The sequence below is a fragment of the Ictalurus punctatus genome, chromosome 3, assembly GCF_001660625.3.
Source record: "Ictalurus punctatus breed USDA103 chromosome 3, Coco_2.0, whole genome shotgun sequence".
Lineage (NCBI taxonomy): Eukaryota > Metazoa > Chordata > Actinopteri > Siluriformes > Ictaluridae > Ictalurus > Ictalurus punctatus.
Window position 1 is genome coordinate 20,093,172 of NC_030418.2, and position 22,509 is coordinate 20,115,680.

Here is a 22,509-nt window from a genome sequence, read left to right on the forward strand (position 1 = left end):
AGCAGAAATGAAAATTCATCAGACCAGGCTACATTTTTCCAGTCTTCAACTATCCAGTTTTGGTGAGCCTGTGTCCACTGCAGCCTCAGCTTTCTGTTCTTGGATTACAGAAGTAGGACACAATGTGGTCTTCTGCTGTTGTAACCCATCTGCCTCAAGGTTCAACATGTTATGCATTCTGAGATGCTTTTCTACTCACTACAGTTGTACAGAGTGGCTATCTGAGTTACTGTAGCCTTTCTGTCAGCTCCAACCAGTCCGGCCATTCCCCATTGACCTCTCTCATCAACAAGGCGTTTCCATCCACAGAACTGCTGCTCCCTGGATGTTTTTTCTTTATAGCACCATTCTGAGTAAACTCTAGAGACAGTAGATCAGCAGTTATAGAAATACTCAAACCAGCCATCTGGCACCAACAATCATGCCACAGTCAAAATCACTGAGATCAGATTGTTCCTCCATTCTGATGGTTGATGTGAACATTGTCCTAAACTGCTGGCCTGTATCTGTATGATTTTATGCATTGCACTGCTGCCACATGATTGGCTGATTCAGTAGGTGTACAAGTGTTCCTAATGAAGTGCTCAGTGAGTGTATGTTGTACTGCATTCATATTGTATGTACTTAGTTTAGTCAGTTTTTCTTATTTCTATGATAGTAGAGACTAATACGGAAAGTTGTTGTGCAATTTAGTGCAAAATGAACCTTTGATGAGCTATGACATGACGATAGGGTTTGTGTGTGTGTGTGTGTGTGTGTGTGTGTGTGTGTGTGTGTGTGTGTGTGTGTGTGTGTGTGTGTGTGTGTGGAGAGAGAGGGGGGCATGCAAAATCAATTAGTTGTGTGTTTATTAGTTTGTGACAGGCATGAGGGCATGTAGATTAATTCATGACCCCAAGAAGGATTGGACAGGAATTACTGCTAAGTACATCTGTCAGAGCTGAAAAGTAAAGGTAGCATTATGACTGCAACAATTTGTGCTCAATTAATTATGTGTATTAATGAAGTTATGCTTGATTACATGTAGATAACATCAAACAGCTTTTTTTTTTTTTACTTCATACAGCTTGGTGGCACTAATACATAAATAATTGAAATGTCCACAGTTAAGTGTACTAATCATGGTTTAGTTTTATTTACACTCTCCTTAATCTGTGCCGTAATTAAACACAATGTAGCCAATTGTGATAATTAAACTATAAGAGATCTCAAGGTTTGACCTTTTCCCCTCTGACCCTCACTTAAAGCACATGTGATCATTCAGAGATTGATTTAATAGGCACAGTGACCTCAACAACCATCAACTAGGTTACTACAGTATAAACAAAAACTGTGTTTGAGGACTTGTTCAAGCATTTAGCAATGCAAGAAATGCTTATTTGTTATGTGCTCCAAAAATGGATTAACATACAATTTAAACATTGTAACATATCAGTGGAAAAGGAAAAGACATGGCAAATTGAAATTCTAGAGGTAAATGTATAAATCCTCTGAATTCTATAGCATTGACATCTTAAGCCCTTACTTTTTCATTCAACAGTCCAGTAAACAACATCTGCTGTTCCATTTTCACACCTTCCATGCTAACCTCTGTCTATAGTTAAGTGAATACACAACGAGAGGTAATGATCTTCTACTAATGTGTGCTATTACCACCATACTCACAGTGATGGATTGAAATAGATTTGGATACATTGTATATAGGTCTTGGTTTTCCAATGCACTGGCATTAGTTTATGAGGTCATATATATTATCTTTGCTCTGTTCAGTTTTCTCCTTATTTTCGTATTATTTAAATGCACAGTTTCAGTGACAGATATTGTAGACTTCAAAGAATTTCAAAACCAAGCTAGTGCTTCTGCTTTATTTGGGAAAACTGTTTGATAAATCGAAATAATTACCCTCTACCTGCCATTGGTTTGTTTCTCTGCAACTCCTGCTAGATTATAGATCAGCTTCTTACATGCAGATCAGGGCTAGATCAATGCTGTTGTTCATCCCAACCTGTTCAATACTCCCTAAATCAATGTCTCAGAGTTAACCATCATCAACATCTGCTGGCCCAATTAATGGAGACACCACATCCACATTTATAAACTGTCTGTCCAGATAGAGCATACTGTGTTCAGTGGTTCTCGGTTCACTTGTTGTGGTCTGGAAAACCCAAACCTTGATCACTGAATGCATAATGAAAATTTATGTCAGGTATTGTTTTTATGGCTTTCACTATCATCTTGGGAATTTCATTTAAATGACCAGTATTCAGCTCTTTGTGAACTTGTTTTCATGGTTAATGTTTAATCCATGAGATTTAATTTACATTGGCAAGTAGGAGCTGTCTTCAAAATATTGTTTCTTTTAGGGGATCATTGACTAAAGGGAACAGACTGCATTCCATTCAGTGTATGTAACTAATTTTCTGAGGTTATGACCTCCCAAAGCTAACACTTTTACCTGCTCATATGATTTCTCTGTTTGAAGCAACTAGTTATTTGTTTCACTCATGATCGTTCTTATGGTATTTATTTTGTGATATTTATTTCCCTCTAGTAAGTAATAAAATGATGCTTCATTATAGGTTTTTTTGAAAGATTAAATGTGCATTGGTTTCTGTGTCCATATTATTACAAATGTAATTACAATTGTACTCCTCTCTGACATTTTACAAAAATAACAGGTTGTATGAAAAACAACCTCTCTAAAGAATGTCACTACTGTTTAGCCATGTTAAACAAGCTCTTTGTAATACTTTCTCTTAGCCAACAGATTTGCCTCGAGGTGCACAAGTTTCAGATCACGTAAAAACTGAAAGTCAGCACAAGCAAGTGGCCCACTGTAAAGGCTTCAACTGAGCAGCACAAACTGTTCTCTCAACAAAGGGATTGACTTTAACAAATGTCATAAGCCTTTAATGAGAGAGCTGATCTCACTAAACACCACTTCTATTCACCACTCCTCTGGCCACTGGAGTCTCTGAATCTAAACAAGGGATCTCTCTTAGAAACCCACTGCAGCCAGGCAACATGACAATGCAGGTCAATTAATTGGTTAAAAAAGTGGGAATCCAATTAATGTGTATCAAGCTGACATTTTTGCATGATGATAGCTCATTAGTGGGGGAGTTTTGCCGGATTATCCCCCCCTCGTTAAAAGGCTGTCTCACTCAGTAGGGCTTTAGGCAGCAGGGAGGGGATCCTTTATGCAACAGGTCTGAAACAAAAACTCTGTGTTATCCACACTTAATGGGTTTAATGGTGTTGAATTTTTAAATAGCTCGGGCAGATGCCTTTTGAGTTCCCGGGCTCGACTCACCACAGTAGGCCTGGCAAGGTTCAGCTATTCACATTCTCCACCATTCTCCATCAGTGGGGAGGTCAGTTAATGGAAAACTTTATAGCCATTTTTGTGTAAGACTATAATTATATTTTGAGCAGCCCAAAGTTGATATAATTATCTACTGACAACTACACAGTAAAAATATGAATTTAGCATTGGTTAATTATAGTAACTGAAAATAAATTAAATTAACTAAAATAACTTTTATAGAATTGTTGTGTTACTCTTTAAACATCATATACAGTGCTGTAAAAAAGTGATCTCATACTAAATTGTTTCATAAAAAAAAAAATCTAACATAAAACAAAGGCAACCTGAGTAAACAAAAACGCAGTTTTGAAATTATAATGTTATTTATTAAAGCAAAAAGGTATCCAAAACCACCCGGGCCTGTGTGAAAATTTATTTGCCCCCATAGGTACTAATTCCCCAAATCTACGAAACTGCATTCACAATGGGGTTCAGATGTACTAGATGCAACCAGGTCTAATTTCTGCAAACCCTGTTCAATCAAATCAACACTTAAGTTGAACTTTTTCAACAGCATAAAGTTGGTTAAAAGGTCTTACCCAGTAACACACTATGCCAAAATTGAAAGACATTCCAGAAATGAAGAGGAAGAAGGTGACTGAAATGCATCAGTCTGGGAAGGTGGCAAAGCTATTTTAAAGACTCTGGGACTCCAAGTTCTTTTCCAGTTGAAAAACCTCAACACAGTGGTGAACCTTCCCAGAAGTGGCCAACCTTCCAAAATTCCTCCAAGAGCACTGCAACGACTCATCCAGAAAGTAAAAGAAAAGCCACAGACAACATCAAAGGACCTACAGGACTCTCCTGCATTAGTAAAGGTCACTTAGCATGACTCAACTATCAGAAAGACACTGGGCAAAAATGGCATCCATGGAAGAGTGACGAGGTGAAAACCACTGCTAACCCAGAAGAACATTAAGGCTCATCTGAATTTTGCCAAAACACACATTGATGATCCTCAAGTCCTCAAAGGGAGAATGTTCTGTGGAGTGATGAGTCGAAATTGGAACTGTTTGGAAGACGGGGTCCCGTTACATCTGGTGTAAACCAAACACAGAATTCCACAAAAAGAACATCATACCTACAGTCAAGCATGGTGGTGGAAGTGAGATAGTGTGGGGTTGCTTTGCTGCTTCAGGGCCTGGGCAACTTTCAATAATTGAGGTAAAAATTAATTCTGCTTTCTACCAGAAAATCCTAACGGAGAATGTCCGGTTTTCAACTGGATTGAACTGGATTATGCAGCAAGACAACGATCCAAAGTATAGGAGTAAATCCTAGTCCTAGAAGTAAGTGAAAACTGATCTCCAGTTATCGGAAGAGTTTGGTTGCAATTATTGCTGCTAAAGGTGGCACAACCAGATCTTAAATTTAAGGGGGCAATTAGTTTTCCACATTGGTGATAGCTTTTGGATAACTTTTTTGCTTCAATAAAATAAATAAATAAATAAATAATGTATTGTGTGTTTACACAGGTTGTCTTTGTTTTATGTTGTATTTCATTTGAAGATCTAAAACTATTTAGTTTGAGATACACATAAAAACAGAAGAAATCAAATACTTTTTACATATTTCAAACCGAATTTTCATCTATAATCCAACACAATGTTTAGTTTGTTAACATCACATTTCTAAATTATGTTCCTGATTGGTGATTGCACAATTGTGGTGTCATTTGTTGCCCACTAATAATATGTTTACAAATATGTATGTGAAATGAAGAAAACTACAATTGTAAGTTGTAAAACTGTGATTAACTAACAACTGATCTAGAGTGAATTCTCCTGCCTTGCACCTTTGATCCTGGCTTAAACCATACTTTTCCATCGGCCATCGATTATCCATCATAAAAAATGTACAATTTAATGTCCCACAACATTTACATTAACCTTGTTACCTGAGCACATTCACCTCTATTAAATATTTGGAATATTCCACATATCACATGCTTAACAGGAAGTTTCCATCATGGGAAGAATAAAGCAAGTTCTCTCAAATATTTGTTTTCAGTGATGTGACTGAGGTCACTTTGAAAGTAAAACTCTGTTTTAAAAGTAAATAAATGAAAAGTAAATAATTTTATTGAAATCATTAGAATGTCCTTAATGTCCTCATGCCTTTAGCATGGATCCTAGTTACCCATATTTTGTGTATTTTCTAATTCTATGCTGAAAAATTGAGATTGCGTCCTTAATACATTTTTGAATGGTTAAATGTATGTTTTCTTAGAATCACTGCTGAAAAATTATTTTAAATAAAGTTACATTTTTAAGAGCTATATGGTCTAAATGGCCCCAGAAATGTGGAATCACCTTGATAATTTATAATTATTTTCATATAGAGCTATTTTTATTTTTCTTATTTGATTTGAGATTAATAATTTAACAGAATTTAATGTTTGACTGAGGGTGTATTATTCCAAAGGGAACATAAAGAGCACTACAGTACAACTACAGATGCAAGCACAAAGACCTGCCAAGTGACTTTTGTTGTGTGCTTGTGTTTTTTTCTGCCTCTGTTTCTGAGCAGAAGATTGATATCCCTGCCATACTCATGTAGAATAACTTCACTTAAATCTTGTTTGGGGCAAAATTCCAAGTGGAGTGTGTCTAGTTGCTTCCGAGATTACTTCATCTTTCTCTGTGCACCCACTTCCTCCTGTGTCCTCTGGCATTCGATGTCCCATTACCCTTCACAAGCAGCAACTTTCTGCTGTTTGCACAGTGCTTTCCACAGGGGCCAAGAGAGGACCATCACAGCACAACTGCATGTAGTGATTGCTTTCCTTACCCTCAACCCCACAATTTTTTATACACTCTGCTGGCCAGTGGCTTAGATATTGCAGAACTAGAGTGATTAATTAATGTTTCACTCTTGTATAGGCTGTCTGGTGCTCTTCAATGTTCTATTTGCTCCAACCCTGCTCAAGGCAAATAAAAAATTAGATTTCTCTCAAATCTCCCTGTAATGTAAGTTAATCTTGATGTTTGTCTTGATCAAGGTTTTAGCAGACAGAGAACTGAAGAATGTCCATGTTTGTTTTGCACATATGCAGCAAATTAGCCATGTGGCATAGTGAAACTAAGTGATCGTGTGCAAATGACTAAATGTAATATGTCTGGTGTGACATCTAGCATATGGTGCCATGGTCTCAAAGTTCATGGTTCTATAATTACCCCTCTTTTAAACCCAGAAATCAAACAAAGTTTTTGTGTTATAATTTCAAGGCTCCAATGAATAAACTAAAGTGTAGATTGTTGACTGTTTCCCTATGCCTCAAGACCCCATTCCTAACATCATTTTCCATCCTTGTATTTCACAGTTTTGTTTAATTAGTCTGAATTTTTTAATATTTTTTTCCATCAAGCTTCACAAACAATCAGCGCTCGAATTAAATTGCTTTCAATGTTTTATAATTGACGTTCGTAATTATAGCCTTAAAACATTCAAAAATGATTTTGTGCTTTTGATAGTTGCTCCACACACAATACAAAGTACAAAACAGTGTCAAAGTTTAGATTAATTCAGCCCCAAGTCATGATGAATGTTAATTGTTGCTGAATAATGATGAAGTGAAGAAAATAATTAGGAATATGGTAATGTACAGACGGGTGACAAATTAAAGGGGGAAATAAAACAACATAAAGTGTTTTAGTAAGGTGTTGGGCCACCACAAGCCACCAGAACAGCTTCAGATCAATACTATAAGACTTTGGAACTGGAGGAATGAACATCATTCTCCAAAATATATTCCCTTAATTGTTATATTAGTGATGTTGGTGGAGAGCGCTGTCTAAAACATCGTACCAAAATCTCCCTTAGGTCTTCAAATGGGTTTGACGGTGAAGGCCATAGCATGTGATTTAAATCATTTGATTTGATCATTTGATCAGTGATACTTTTGTCTAAGGGGACAAGTGGACCTAAACCACCATCAAATTTCCTTCACAACATAACTGAGCTATCAGTTTTTTCCTTTAATTTGTCACCTGTCTGTATTAGAACATAACATGAAGATCATATAATGCAATTTCATTTTACCCAATATGTAAAACTCCTTCTGATCGAATAATGTGTTAGTATTACTTAGTCTCTATCCAAATTGATTATATGTACATTACAACATTTAACATTTGTGTAAACCTTCCCGACTTAACAATCCCATCTTAAGTGTGTCAACGTGTCAACATCAGTAAATGAATAAATGGTATTTTTTATAGTGTTCTTTAATCATGCATTAAAGCACTATGAGTATGTGTCCTTGCAGACTTAACTGTCCACAGTTATGTTTGTTGGCCTGTAATGTGAAGCCATAATACGGTCCTTTAGCAAATGTGGGTCAGGCCATGTATTGTTTTGCAGTGACCATAGTTGGGATTAATATTCACAGAATTAATTATGTCCATGTACGTAAATGCAAGCAGTATCATTATCTAGAATTTCTTGATAACTTGAGTTGGCTCCCTTTAGTTTTTACTTTAGCTAGATTGCCAAAGGTATTATTATGTTCTTAGTACTGTACTCACATTATTTCTCGAATTTTTATTATTTTGAAATTGATGAAAATCATGAAGGTCTTGATCAGTTGTTCACTACATTTGGCTTTCAGGTGAAGTTACATCTATTAATAACAAGCATGTAGTTTTCCAGTGTTTGAACCTTTATGCTTTTCCTTTTGTAGAATTGTGGAGAACTCTTAGTCTACATTGTGCTATTTGCAAGTGCAAGTGTGTCTCATTCAGGTCCTAATATAAAATTTTGTTCAGCCAAGCACATAAGTTGACAAATGTTTCCAGCACTAGTTATTTATATAGGAGAGGGTAATGGATGCAAAAAGTTTAGAATTCCCTACTGCATTAGCTTTGAGCATACTAACAAACCAGCAAGAGTGACGTTTCCTCATTTAGATACACACTGCTCTGTGCTTTATTAAATATGAATTTCTAAGGATATGAATTGCGAGCATCTAGCCACAATAATGGGTCCTATCCAGTAGAAACCTGGCTGTTTTTCATTGTTCCTTTAGATTTCTTGTCAGAAGTCTAAATTGCACATTGAATCTTGCAGAGCATTATAAATACCAGTTTTGTTATGAACCACATTCATGAGAAATACAGAAGAGGCTTTTGCACATGGCTCACAAACATTTATTGTCAGTTTATGGCTGTTTCTTTTTTGTTTTTTTTGTTTTTTTTTGTGAAAGCACTTCTTAGAGCATTTGTGGCCCTGCAGTTGGCTTGATGTAGTGATAGACATGTAGTTTTAATAGGTTTTATCCCTGAGGCTCAGAGATTTAGCCCGGTCCCTAAGGACTATGTCTCAGATCAATTAGAGTTCAGGGCAGAAATAATGTCTCCAGGGCATGTGAATATGGAGTGCCTCTTTTAGCTATAAATACTAGAGTTTAAACAACACCTACTCCCAAAACAGGAGGCTCTCCATGAAGTTAACAGCACAACAAATTCATTTGTCTCTAATTACATTTATTAGTAAAACTGGCAACATTAACAGGGGTAAATGGCTTTCATTTATATGTGGTAATAAGCTGAAACACAGAGTAGTGCATCAGGGTACCCAGGAGTTAGAGCATTTTCGAGCTGATACTGACCATAACAATGAAAAGATTTAATCTGACGACAAAGCTGCAGTCTCTGTACAGCAGAGTGCTTGTGCAGGACCAGTCAGCGAGTTTAGCCACTCATGCCATCTGTTAAGAGGCTGCTCCAAAGTTCAGCTTGGATTCACAAGCCCCGGGAGTTCTACCAGGCTGCCTACTGCTCCTGACCGCTGGATTGTGGTGTGTGTGTGTGTGTGTGTGTGTGTGTGTGTGTGTGTGTGTGTGTGTGTGTGTGTGTGTGTGTTTGTATAAGCCTTCTTCTTAAATCTTCTGATCCACATACCGACTCCTGCCTCCAGCATACATACAGGCAGGTAGGACACTTGCTGTCTTTAAAATACTGTGAACCTACTGGAACACTTAGCCTAAAGAATTAGCATATTAACTTACTGCACTCTTCTTTTTTCAGTATCGCATTTGTGTTTATGTTTTTACACATATTAATCACTTCTTTTAAGACTCAACAAAGAACATCTCTCTCTCTCTCTCTCTCTCTCTCTCTCTCTCTCTCTCTCTCTCTCTCTCTCTCTCTCTCTCTCATTCTCTGATTTATAGCGCCGCCACCATGGTCAGACTGGCTAATGAAATCTGTGACAGTGCATTAACGAGGCCGTTTGTTTCAGCTCAAGTTCAGTTCTTGTTTTCTTTTCTTTTTTTAACTCTTGCCTCAGCCATCTCTGTGTTTGCATATTATTTTTCTCCCTCTTCACTTCCCTGATACTATTTAAAACGTCCATTTATGCAGCATTTTATTTACTCCAGTTGATATTAGTCTAATAAAACAGTAACAAAAACTGGAAACTGCTATGCGTTTAAGAGTCTGTGAAAGGAGGATATTCTGTACAGCTTTACAGTTTACTAGATTTGAGGCTTTATGCTTTGGAGCACCTAGTGAAAGGAATCAACATATACTACAGATTGTGGTTAGTAAAAAAGTTTTCCTTGGAGATCTGTGCATAGCTAATAATAAAGTTTAAGTTTTCATCTTTGTGAGAACTAAACTGTTCAATAGTATTTGAGTTATGAACCAATTCTGGTAGATTCATCTGGTGTTAAGTTAAATAAAGCTTAGTGCTCAATAATCTTTTAATTATTATATATTTTTTTTCCAAACAAACAAAGAAAGCCAATAAGCAAACAAATAAAGGCTTTTTAAATTAAATTTACTTAAACAACCAAAAAAAATTTAATAAAAATAAATAAATTCATTAATTGTTGTCCTTTCTCACACTTACAGAAATCTGATTTAATCATAACAAAACTAGTTTGCAGAAGAATTCAGCAAATCATTATAAAGTCAGAAACTGAGTTGCTTGTACATACTTTATTAGTGAAATACTTTAGGGCAGTGTGATTGAATTTCTGACCTTTATATGAAATGAGTGTATGCGTCTTTCAATGTTTGCTCTGACATTTTTTTATATTGCTGTTTAGACAAAGGTCGCACGTTAAACTCCATATACAATGTGCAGCTATGAGTAGACTACACAAATTCTCCAGGAGTTTTAATAATTACTTGAGGAAATGAGATCTAGACAGTAATCAGTTCTAAAATGAATAAAGAATAAGAAAATCTTTGTTACGATAAGTATTTTCTAGCTTCTGAATCAGACATCCTTTTTTTTCTGGAATTCAGTGTTAAATTCTGTTCCCTTTTATTGTATTAATGTTATTATTTTATTTTTATTGTATTGTATTAGAGTTTAGATCGGTTGCATTAGAGTCTACTTTTTCTTGATGCATATTTCACTCTGTCTAATTTATTATGCCACTTTGAGTGTTTGGTGTTAAAATTTTGTGTGAAAGCCTCGATTTGGAAGGGAGTATTAACATAGCGAGAGTGCTAGATGAGTGGAAGGGTGTAGCTGACATGCAGGCTGGGAAAGTTTAGGGAAAACCTGGCCAGAGCCGCCAATCAATAACAAAGTTCACATTAAAAAGTGCTGACAGCAGTGGGAGAGAGAGTTCCCACTTTCATCTAGAGGGAGACCTCCAGCTAACCTTCACGTCACACTTTTTCTCTCAAGACCTCCTCTCTTTATTAAATTGTGTTGCATCCCACAGTGGAATTCGAGGCAGCGCCCGCTTTGTCACTTATCGCAAAACTTCTGACTCATTCCATTTTTTTTTTTTTTTATATGAACAACAATTCACATGATAGCCTTGAACTAGAGCACATCTTTGTGCCTTTGTATAGAGCCCACACACACACTAGCCCATATCTGTCCTCCTTCACTTAATCGAGTTAGGCTGAAAGAATGGGAAAGTCTCTGTTGTTGATATGTAGTAGTTTCTAAATGTACATGCATATGTGTGCGCTGTGTGCAAGTAGTAGTTATTATTATTATTATTATTATTATTATTATTATTATTATTATTATTATTATTATCATTATTATCATTATTATTATCTTAAGACTTCAACTTTTGTAATGGTGTAAACTGCTTGAATTGGCCTTGTTATGTCTGTACAATGGAAAATTCTACAGTATTTCTTTTTTGTTTGTTTGTTTTGTTTGTTTTTTAATACATTATCACTTTTAAATTAACAACGGGATGTTATATAAATCATAAGGAATACTTCTACATAATCAGATATAATCTTTACAGGTTAAAGTTTATAGTAATAACCAAATCTAAGGGCAAAGTCACATAATATTGTGAATAGTTTGTTCTATTGTTTTATGGCATAATCACTGTGAGATGTATACAATATTACACCCAATTTGCTCCTTCAATATAATAATATAAAATATTAAACAGCTGCCATCAAGCATTTAGCATTAACCATTAATTTTAGGAGAAGTGCTGGGTGGATTGCAGAGACCTCATTGCACAGTCTTCTGCTGCCCCTTAGGGGTGTGGAGAAGAGACAGAGTGGACTTACCCTGTCCACACAATTTTCCACCTAACAAAAAGATTTAACACATAGCATCCTGGGAACTGCATGGCATGTACATGAACTGATCAATATTTATTCAACACAAGCCAACCAGTCACAAAATTCAAAAAAGCACATTTATACTGTATTTCCAGTAATGAAATACATGTGGTGAATATTAATGAGTTGTTAATTCATTAACATTTTTGTCAATTTGTCTGAAATGGTGTGGAGAATGAAAGCTTTTAGTCAAAGAAGTAAAAGGTTGTATTGGCTTAGTGTTTTGATTCCAGCAGCCATCAGATGATTACAGCTTTAAATCTTCATATATAAAACCATTATAACCATTATGACTGAAATGTAACAATAAAAAAATCATATTAAATACTATTTAATAGAAATATAGATTGTTCTACATATATATGTTTATTAATGTAAATGTGTTAATGTAAATGTTAAAATTATTGCTGATGTTCCTCTATATTTTATATCCCTCTGTTAATAAACAAATGCTATCTTTATATTACTACCTTAAATAAACTTTCAGTTATGTGTTGTTATAGTTATGTATGTTATATGCATTTATGTTTATATTTTATATGTTATTTATATGTATTTAGATATTTATTTATAATTATAATGTTGCATTTATTAATATTTATTTACTTTGTTAATTAGTAGAGATACCTATATATATAAATCATATATAAACATATATAACTGTCAGATGTTAATATCAGAGTAAATATTGCTAGGTTGCTAGGACTTTGGTGGCGTGATAATCATGCTGAAAATAAAAAGATGAAAATTTTAATGCAGATTATGCCATGTTTCTTTAAATTCACTTGTCAGTAGCGAGACTTTGTGCACTTAACCTGTGTGATGTCTCTACAAAGCAGTGACTTTTGTCCTGTTACCTGTAAAGCAGGCTCTCTTTTATTTCTCTTTCGGCTGTGCCGCACTAAAACCTGTCAGCTACACACAAAGGAAGGAAGTAGGATATTGAGTTGCTGGGTTTTAACTGTGTGCTGTGTTTATTTGCTGTGTCAGAAACTGAGAGATTACACTGTTTATAAGCATTGGGACTGGAATCTGGTTAGGTGTCTCCTCGGGGCTAAAGTGACAGGTAGGGATGTAGAGATGCACTGTTGACCCTGGCATTAAGAATGAAAGTTCAGACTGGCTACTATTCACTTGAAGTGCTGCCATCAATCATGCCATGAAAAATAGACACCTATATTCAAGGTGTAAGTGTGTATGTGTATGTGGGGGTGAACAGGGAAAGCCTATACTCTTCACTAAGAAAAAAGCTAGGATACCATGTATGATATTTGTTTCCATAACACACTCACTAAATGTTGTATTGTTCAGTGCATGGATTTGGTTACCAGAACGCTTCTGTAAAAATATGGTTATCAAATATTTATCATAAATCAAGATTGATTTATCTTTGATATCCCTGTATCTTTTTTGTCATTATTACAAAAAATTCCTAAGAAATGGAACAAATCTTGTTCAGTAATATTGTATACACATAAAATAATATGTACAAGCTTTATATTTGTATTTATATTTGTATTTGTGTTTGTATTTTGTGATGATTCTTCTAGAGAAGAAGAGAACAATAGTCAGGCTTGCTGTCAGTAAATTGTGATTAATCACAATGAAATAAATATCTCTGCTGTCTGTGTAGAAACTTATTCTGACCAAATTCACTTAAGAGAGGTTTGCAAACACCTCTGACTCCTCATCTGTCTAAACTAAAATGCAGATATTTCAGGTGCAGAATTGAGTGTCATTTATATAGAGACAGAGAGACAGAGCCTTGTTTGGGTTGGGCCTCTCTAACCTGAGGCACTATAAATAGTGGAAGTGCTATTTGGCTATTTGGCTCTTGGGCCAGTCCAAGCACAGACTCCTATGACTCACTTATGAGAACAAATTGTTTTTTTTTTGTTTTTTTTTTTCTGTTTATGATACTTGTTGCGTATGGGGGGAAAATACAAATATTTGTGTGTTTCTGTAGGTATAAATCCTGAAGGTCAAAAACACAGCTTATTTTAGAAAAAACTCTGCAGTTGACTGGTGTATTATTATAGCAGAATGGGAAACATTTCAAATAGGTAATCCCCTGTGAAAGAATTAGAAGGTTCATTTTGCTTGCAGGAGATTTCCCCTGTAACCCTGCCAGTGTATTTCCGTGTTAATTAAAGTTTCAATAAACTACATATCAAAGCCTGCAACACTGAGAAATGGCTCTGGTCTGGGTTTGTTTTCCTAATGTGTCAAGGAAACTTTCTGACTTACACACAGACGTTGCTCTGGCAGGAATAAAAAAAGATTTAAGCTTCTAGTATTGCCATTATCAATCCCCCAGGAGTGATAATCACTATATGTCTATGTGCTAACTAATTAGGGAGGGACTTGGCCTTGAAAATAACTCTGCTTAAGAGCTACCATTGGGATGTTGAAGGCAAGGATGACACAATTCTCCTTGTGCGTGATGCTAACATAATAGTTTTCCACAGCCACTAAAGATAAAATAGAACCAAGAAAGAAAATATCTACTGTTTATGTTTAAATAATCTCCTGAACTGAGCTCGCATTTATGTTTAGTGTACATTAAATAGAACTTAAAAAAATAAAAAAGAAAAGAAAAAAAAGGCTAAATTTACAAAAATACTATTGTTATCTCCTTTGACATAAAAGTTCTAAATTATTTAGTGCAAAAATAAAAGGCTGTTTACCATAGATGTAGAAAGCACATACTACAGTATCTTGGACTATCTTGGACATGCCATTTCATTTGCTGGCCTATTCAAGAGAAGAGCTCCACCTATTACCACTGATTATGCTGAAATATACATGAACCAGTGGTTGAATAATTAAAATTTCAAGGGTTTCTAACTGAGGTAATAGACATTCTCTCAGGAAGGCCAGAGTGGGATTCCCTCACACATTCACATGGAACAAAACACACTGTTATGATATATCTATTACAGAGGGCATAAATATTGCAGAAGCAGAACAAATAGTCATGAAATGGCTAATCATAGCTCATGCAACCTGAGACGGCACTCCCACATGAGTGACTGACAGGTCAGCAGATACACACAGCTTAGGGATAGTATGACATGTCAGACATTTACAAAAAAAAAAAAAAAGTGTATTATTTATGGAAGCAAATGTTGACCTCACTGAGTGACACAAATGAGAAAGTCCACTGGAACATTCTGGTCCTCGAAAAAAGTGACGTCTTCACATGTTTAATTGAAATCTAATCAGATACTCTCAGAATCAGATATTGTCCATATTATTCAGTATTTTTCTGCGCTTAATCACATAACTATCAGTGCACATTATGTAGCAGCATGTAAATGTCTTACTAGCTATGAAGTACAACTATGTGCAAGTGTATACCCTATGGTAATGCCTTAAAATATTTTGGTGGACACATAAACAAATTTTGGTAGTTAAAAGTTAGCTTTCAACACTATCATTTTCAAGGGAGCCTAATAAATGTTAAATGGCTTAATGGGCCATATAAGCCTGTGGGCTGTGGTGATGTGAGTTTGACACCTTTTACACTGCCAAAATGTATACAAACTGTTTCTAATTAGCTGGCACTCTTTCGACTACTCATCTTCCTCGTGCTTTTTTCTTTTTAACACAGTATATATCAAATATTCATTACAGCAATCATCAGTGCTCCTTTACTAATCCTTAATGTTCCTGGATAAGAACAAAGACGCACAGATTACAGCATGCATTTAAAAGAGCAGTAAAAATCGGTTTGGTTCCGGCTTGTCAGTCATGTATTATTGTATGCCAACTAAGTTTGCTCAAACACATGATATACAATGTTTTGGAATCTCATGGCTACACCTTTACCTGGAACACCTGTACACCAGCTAATTTATGCTACTATTCAATTTGAAGCCAATTATCAGGCAGCAGTGCAATGCTTGAAATCATGCAGATACAGGGCAAGAACTTGAGGTAAAGTTCACATCAAACATCAGAATTTTGGGGGGGTTATGATTTCAGTGACTTTGGCCGTGGCATGGATGTTGGTGGCAGATGGGCCACTTTGAGTTAAGCAGCAGTCTTACAGGCAGAAACACCTTGTTGATTGGAGCAGTCAAAGGAGAATGTCCAGACTGGTCATCAATGGCCAGCACAAAACCTTCTCAGAATCCACAAAAAGTCAAATCTTGAGGCAGCAGAAGTCCACATTGCCTACAACAGCAGAAGGCCACATTGGTTCAAGACAGGAATCTGAGGCTACACTGTGTTACTAAAACTAGACAGTTGAATATTGTGGAAACATCACCTGGTATTTTTCTAATCTTCAACTGTCCAGTTTTGACAAACGTGGGCCCACTATGCCTAATATTTTATATATTTTATATATATATTTATATATTGGACTTTTGCTGTTGTAACCCATTCACCTCAGGGTTTGGCATGTTGTGCATTCAGAGATGCTTTTCTGCTCGCCACAGTTGTAAAGAGTGGGTATAGTTTTTCCTCACCTTTCTGTGTAAACTTTAGAAACTGTTAAGTGTGAAATCAGAGGAGGTCAGTAGATTCTAAAATACTCAAACCAGCCTCATGGTGGTTGGTAAGTGTATATATATATATATATATATATATATATATATATATATATATATATATATATATATATATATATATATATATATATATATATATATATATATATATATATATATATACATACATACATACACATAATTATTATTATTATCATCATCATTATTATTATTGTTATTAATATTGTTGTTGTTGTTTTACTTGTTGCTGTTCTTGAAAAGGATCTGTACACATAGCAACTTTTAGGCTTTGGCTTAAACCTTATAGGGTTAAAGAGCACTGTGTGTCTATTTGTGTGTGCTCATTGTATGTGAAAGGTGGAATGTGGAAGTATATGTATCAAATATGCTCTACATGTAACAGGTCAAGTAATGCCATGTATACATATTTTTTGTTCCCACCATTGTGGGAAGAATTAAGAGTGTAAGCAGGCCTCTCTGGGGCCCACGAGTGTATGGCAGCTGCTGGTCTGCAGCACAATGGTGGGTGCAGGCGTGTGTAAGTGATAGGGTCTATGTGAAGTGCTGCTTCATTCAGACACACGCAGATGTACAGCGTCTCATGTTACAGAAAAAAAAATCAGCAGTGAAGGTGCACAGTTTAAGAAACAGATGATCGACAAGTAGTCACTACTGTGGAACAATATAATGGATTAGAAATGTCAGTTTCCTATGGGGATGCCAGTGCTCTTCTATAATTAAAGGGTTATGTGAGTATTGATATTATTAAAGATGTGGGATTTAATATCAGTTTAATAGCACTACATTATTATATAAGTATTGTAATAAGTATTTGAACAGATAATATTAAAGTAAATTAAAGTAAGTAACACTTAATATTTGGTTGCATATCCCTTGCTTGCAATAACTGCATCAAGCCAGCAAACCACTGACATCACCACACTGTTGCATTTTTCTTTTGTGAAGGCCCTGCCATCATGTTGGTAGAGGTTAATCTTAGTTGCAGAACTTTTGTGGCTCATCTCTGTATTTCTTTGTGAATTTCAATCTGGCCTTCCAATTCTTACTGCTGATGAGTGGTTTGCATCTTGTAGTATGGCCTCTATATTTCTGCTCTCAAAGTCTTCTTTGAGCTGTGGATCATAATACCTTCCCCTCTTCCCTGTGGAGGTGTTGAAGATGCACTGAGAGTTTTGGGGTTTTTCTTCACAGTTCTCACAATGTTTCTGTTGTCAACTGCTGTTGTTTTCCTTGGCCAACCGTTTCAATGTCTGGTTGTTAGTACATCAGTGGTTTCTTTCTTTTTCAGGACATTCCAAATTGTATTGGCTATGTCAAATGCTTGTGCAATGGCTCTGATTGATTTATCTCTTTTCTCAGCTTCAAAATGGCTTGCTTTTCTCCCATAGACAGCGCTCTGGTCTTCATGTTGGTTAATCCTTTTTTTTTAACAACAAATGCAGTTTTCACAGCTGAAACACAGGCCTCAAACCAAGAGAAGACATTCAGAGCTATTAATTGTTTAAGCAATGGATCTAAAAAACATGTTCCAAAGTTTTAAGCACTTGATAAATGGGTGGGTTCAAACAAATGGTGCTATGTTCTAAGTTGTTTAACACATCTAGATGTAAATAAATGTCATTAAATGAAATACAATTAATTAATTTTATATGTATGTATGTATAAATATATATATATATATATATATATATATATATATATATATATATATACATATATATATGTGTGTGTGTGTGTGTGTGTGTGTGTGTGTGTATTATATATATATATATATATATATATATATATATATATATATATATATATATATATATATATATATATACCATAACATTAAAACCACCGACAGGTGAAGCGAATAACATTGATTATCTCATTATCTCATTCGGCAACCGACAAAGGGTGGGATATATCAGGCAGCAAGTGAAAAGTCAGTTCTCATAGTTGATGTGCTGAAAGCAGGAAAAATGAGCAAGCATAAGGATCTGAGCAACAAATTGTGGGCCAAATTGTGATGGCTAGATGACTGGGTCAGAGGAGAGTATCTCCAAAACAGCAGGTCTTGTGGGGAGTTCTCAGTATGCAGTGGTTAGTACCTACCAAAAGTGGCCCAAGGAAGGACAACCGGTGAATCAGCAACAGGGTCATGGGCACATAAGGCTCCTTAATGCTTGTGGGGAGCAAAGGCTAACCTGTCTGGTCTAATTTCACAGAAGGACACATTGCTGAAAAAGTTAATGCTGGCTATGATAGAAAGGTGTCAGAACACACAGTGCATTGTAGCTTGCTGCATATGGGGCTGTGTAGCTGCAGACTGGTCAGAGTGCACATGTTGACAGCAACCCACAGCTGAAAGCATCTACAATGGACACATGGGCATCAGAACTGGACCATAGAGCAATGGAAGAAGGTGGCCTGGTCTGATGAATCACAATTTCTTTTACATCATGTGGACAGTATGCATCACTTACCTGGGGAAGAGATTGTACCAGGATGAACTATGGGAAGTGGAAGCAGTGTGATGCTCTGGGCAATGTTCTGCTGGAAATCTTGGGTTCTGAAATTTCTGTGGATGTTAGTTTGACATGTACCACCTACCTAAACATTGTAGCAGACAAAGTACACCCTTTCATGGCAATGGTATTTCCTAATGGCAGTGGCTTCTTTCAGCAGTATAATGCGCCCTGCCACACTGCAAAAATAGTTCAGGAATGATTTGAGGAACATGACAAAGAGTTCAAGGTGTTGACTTGGCCTCCAAATTCCCCAGCTCTCAATCTGACCGAGCATCTGTGAGATGTGCTGGACAAACAAGTCTGATCAATGGAGGCCCCAACTCACAACTTACAGGACTTAAAGGATCCTGCTTTGGTGGCACACTTGTCTTGTGGAGTCCATGCCTCGAAGGGTCAAAGCTGTTTTGGTAGCACAAGGTGGACCTACACAATATTAGGCAGGTGGTTTTAATATTATGGCTGATCGGTGTGTGTGTGTGTGTGTGCACGTGTGTGCGCGTGTTGTGTGAGTATGTGTATATATATATATATATATATATATATATATATATATATATATATATATATATATATATATATATATATATATATATACACACAGTATCTCACAAAAGTGAGTACACCCCTCACATTTTTGTAAATATTTGTATTTGATTATATCTTTTAATGTGACAACACTGAAGAAATTTGCTGCAATGTAAAGTAGTGAGTGTACAGCTTGTATAACAGTGTAAATTTGCTGTCCCCTCAAAATAACTCAACACACAGCCATTAATGTCTAAACCGCTGGCAACAAAAGTGAGTAGACCCCTAAGAGAAAATGTCTAAATTGGGCCCAATTAGCCATTTTCCCTTCCCAGTGTCATGTGACTTGTTAGTGTTACAAGGTCTCAGGTGTGAATGGGGAGCAGGTGTGTTAAATTTGATGTCATCGCTTTCACACTCCCTCATACTGGTCACTAGAAGTTCAACATGGCACCTCATGGCAAAGAACTCTCTGAGAATCTGATAAAAAGAATTGTTGCTCTACATAAAGATGACCTAGGCTATAAGAAGATTGCAAAGACCCTGACACTGAGCTGCAGCACGGTGGTCAAGACCATACAGCAGTTTAACAGGACAGTTTCCACTCAGAACAGGCCTCGCCATGGTCGACCAAAGAAGTTGAGTGCACGTGCTCAGCGTCATATCCAGAGGTTGTCTTTGGGAAATAGACGTATGAGTGCTGCCAGCATTGCTGCAGAGGTTGAAGGGGTGGGGGGTCAGCCTGTCAGTGCTCATACCATACACCGCACACTGCATCAAATTGGTTTGCATGGCTGTCATCCCAGAAGGAAGCCTCTTCTAAAGATGATGCACAAGAAAGCCTGCAAACAGTTTGCTGAAGACAAGAAGACTAAGGACATGGATTACTGGAACCATGTCCTGTGGTCTGATGAGACCAAAAAAACTTATTTGGTTCAGATGGTGTCAAGTGTGTGTGGCGGCAACCAGGTGCAGTACAAAGACAAGTGTGTCTTGCCTACAGTCAAGCATGGTGGTGGGAGTGTCAAGGTCTTGGGCTGCATGAGTGCTGCCGGCACAAGGGAGCTATAGTTCAGTGAGGGAACCATGAATGCCAACATGTACTGTGACATACTGAAGCAGAGCATAATCCGCTCCATTCGGAGATGGCCGCAGGGCAGTATTCCAGCATGATAACGACCCCAAACACAACTCCAAGGCGAACACTGCCTTGCTAAAGAAGCTGAGGGTGAAGGTGATGGACTGGTCAAGCATGTCTCCAGACCTAAACCCTATTGAGCATCTGTGGGGCATCCTCAATGAGAAGGTGGAGTCGACATCCGTGATGTCGTCATGGAGGAGTGGAAGAGGACACCAGTAGCAACCTGTGAAGCGCTGGTGAACTACATGCCCCAGAGGGTTAAGGCAGTGCTGGAAAATAATGGTGGCCACAGAAAATTTTGACACTTTGGGCCCAATTTGGACATTTTCACTTAGGGGTGTACTCACTTTTGTTGCCAGCGGTTTAAACATTAATTCGCTGTGTGTTGAGTTAATTTGAGGGGACAGCAAATGTACACTGTTACACAAGCTGTACACTCACTACTTTACATTGTAGCAAAGTGTCATTTCTTCAGTGTTGTCACATGAGAAGATATAATCAAATATTTACAAAAATGTGAGGGGTGTACTCACTTTTGTGAGATACTGTGTATATATATATATATATATATATATATATATATATATATATATATATATATATATATCCTGCTATAGTGCTACTTTTGGAGTGAAAACTTTATGCTTCTGATAGCAATGGAAATTAAATGTAGTATCCGAGTACACATTAATCGAGGCTATACTGTATGTGTTGTATATTCTTTGTTTTAGTTTATTTTCATTATGTAATCTTCTGTAAATGCAAAAACAGAAAAGTATACAGAAATTCTGATACACCTATAGATATTGAAAAAAATATAAGTAAAGACTTTAATTGTAGCCTCAGCCTGCATACTGACCTGATTTGAAGCATGACTGACCTCTCAGTGCCCGGTTTCTTATCTGTGTTTGAAATATTCATAAGAGTCGTCCCCCTGGATGTGCTGTGGTGGGAGGGTTCGGAGGTGGAGCGTGGCAGCTTGGGAAAGCACTGAGGTCTGCTGGGAGTGGATGGCCTCCCATCAGCGCTCGCATGGCCAGGCTGCTTCCAATCAGCACCTAATTCTCTGCTTATACTCTGAATATTTTCTTCTCACACCAGCTAATCTCCACCATGTATTGCCAACCATCTTTTAACATTCAACTATTTATAAATATATCACCAAAGAAAATATAGCTACGAAGCTCTTAAAACATAAAACATATTTCCTACTGACTTATGATTCAGGAATGAAAAGTAATTTGAAAGGAAAGTCATTTGTATCAGTTGGTTTTGATAGTATTCATTATAAAAGAGGATGAGGTCACTGTGAAACGCTCAGGGAGACAGACTTTTGCCACTCTTGTAAACAGTTCAAAGCAACAGTGCAAGTAATTTATGTATCAGTGAGTTCAGATGTGAGGGGAAATATTTGACAAAGGCTGGTTTTGGCTGACTCACAGGAGCACTCCTCTGCATGCTCTCTGTTTTCTTTGATACCAAGTCACTCCTCAAAGATCACACACATGCAATTGTTCTCCAAAAGCATTGGCCAGAGGCATATAGGATATTACCAGTAAGTCAAAACTCTTTCAAGAATAGAGGGAATGAAATCACATTTAAAAGAAGTGCACTGTTGTTTTTTTAGTGTTTTATCAGATATTTGTGCTAGGTGAATAACCACTTATCAACAAAATTCACTGGGTGTAGAATATATACAGTATGTAGTGAGCAGTGTTTAACAGTGAGTGTGGTCTACATATTAGAGACAGGATGAAAGGAGAGGTCAGCTCTGTGTGTCTGCCATTAACTGTGGATTAGTGCTAGGCCTAACACTCATTAAAGACAGGATTCTTCTTACATTCACTCAGGAAGTGGTCATGGT

General features: G+C 36.6%; 1 long non-coding RNA gene across 1 annotated transcript; it reads left to right on the forward strand.

The window, feature by feature from the left end:
• Window positions 1-9,070: 9,070 nt before the first annotated feature.
• On the forward strand, window positions 9,071-10,034 carry LOC108262762 (uncharacterized). Its single transcript, XR_001812008.3, has 2 exons — window positions 9,071-9,298; window positions 9,540-10,034. It is a non-coding gene; the product is annotated as an uncharacterized LOC108262762 (long non-coding RNA).
• The last annotated feature ends 12,475 nt before the right edge of the window (window positions 10,035-22,509 follow it).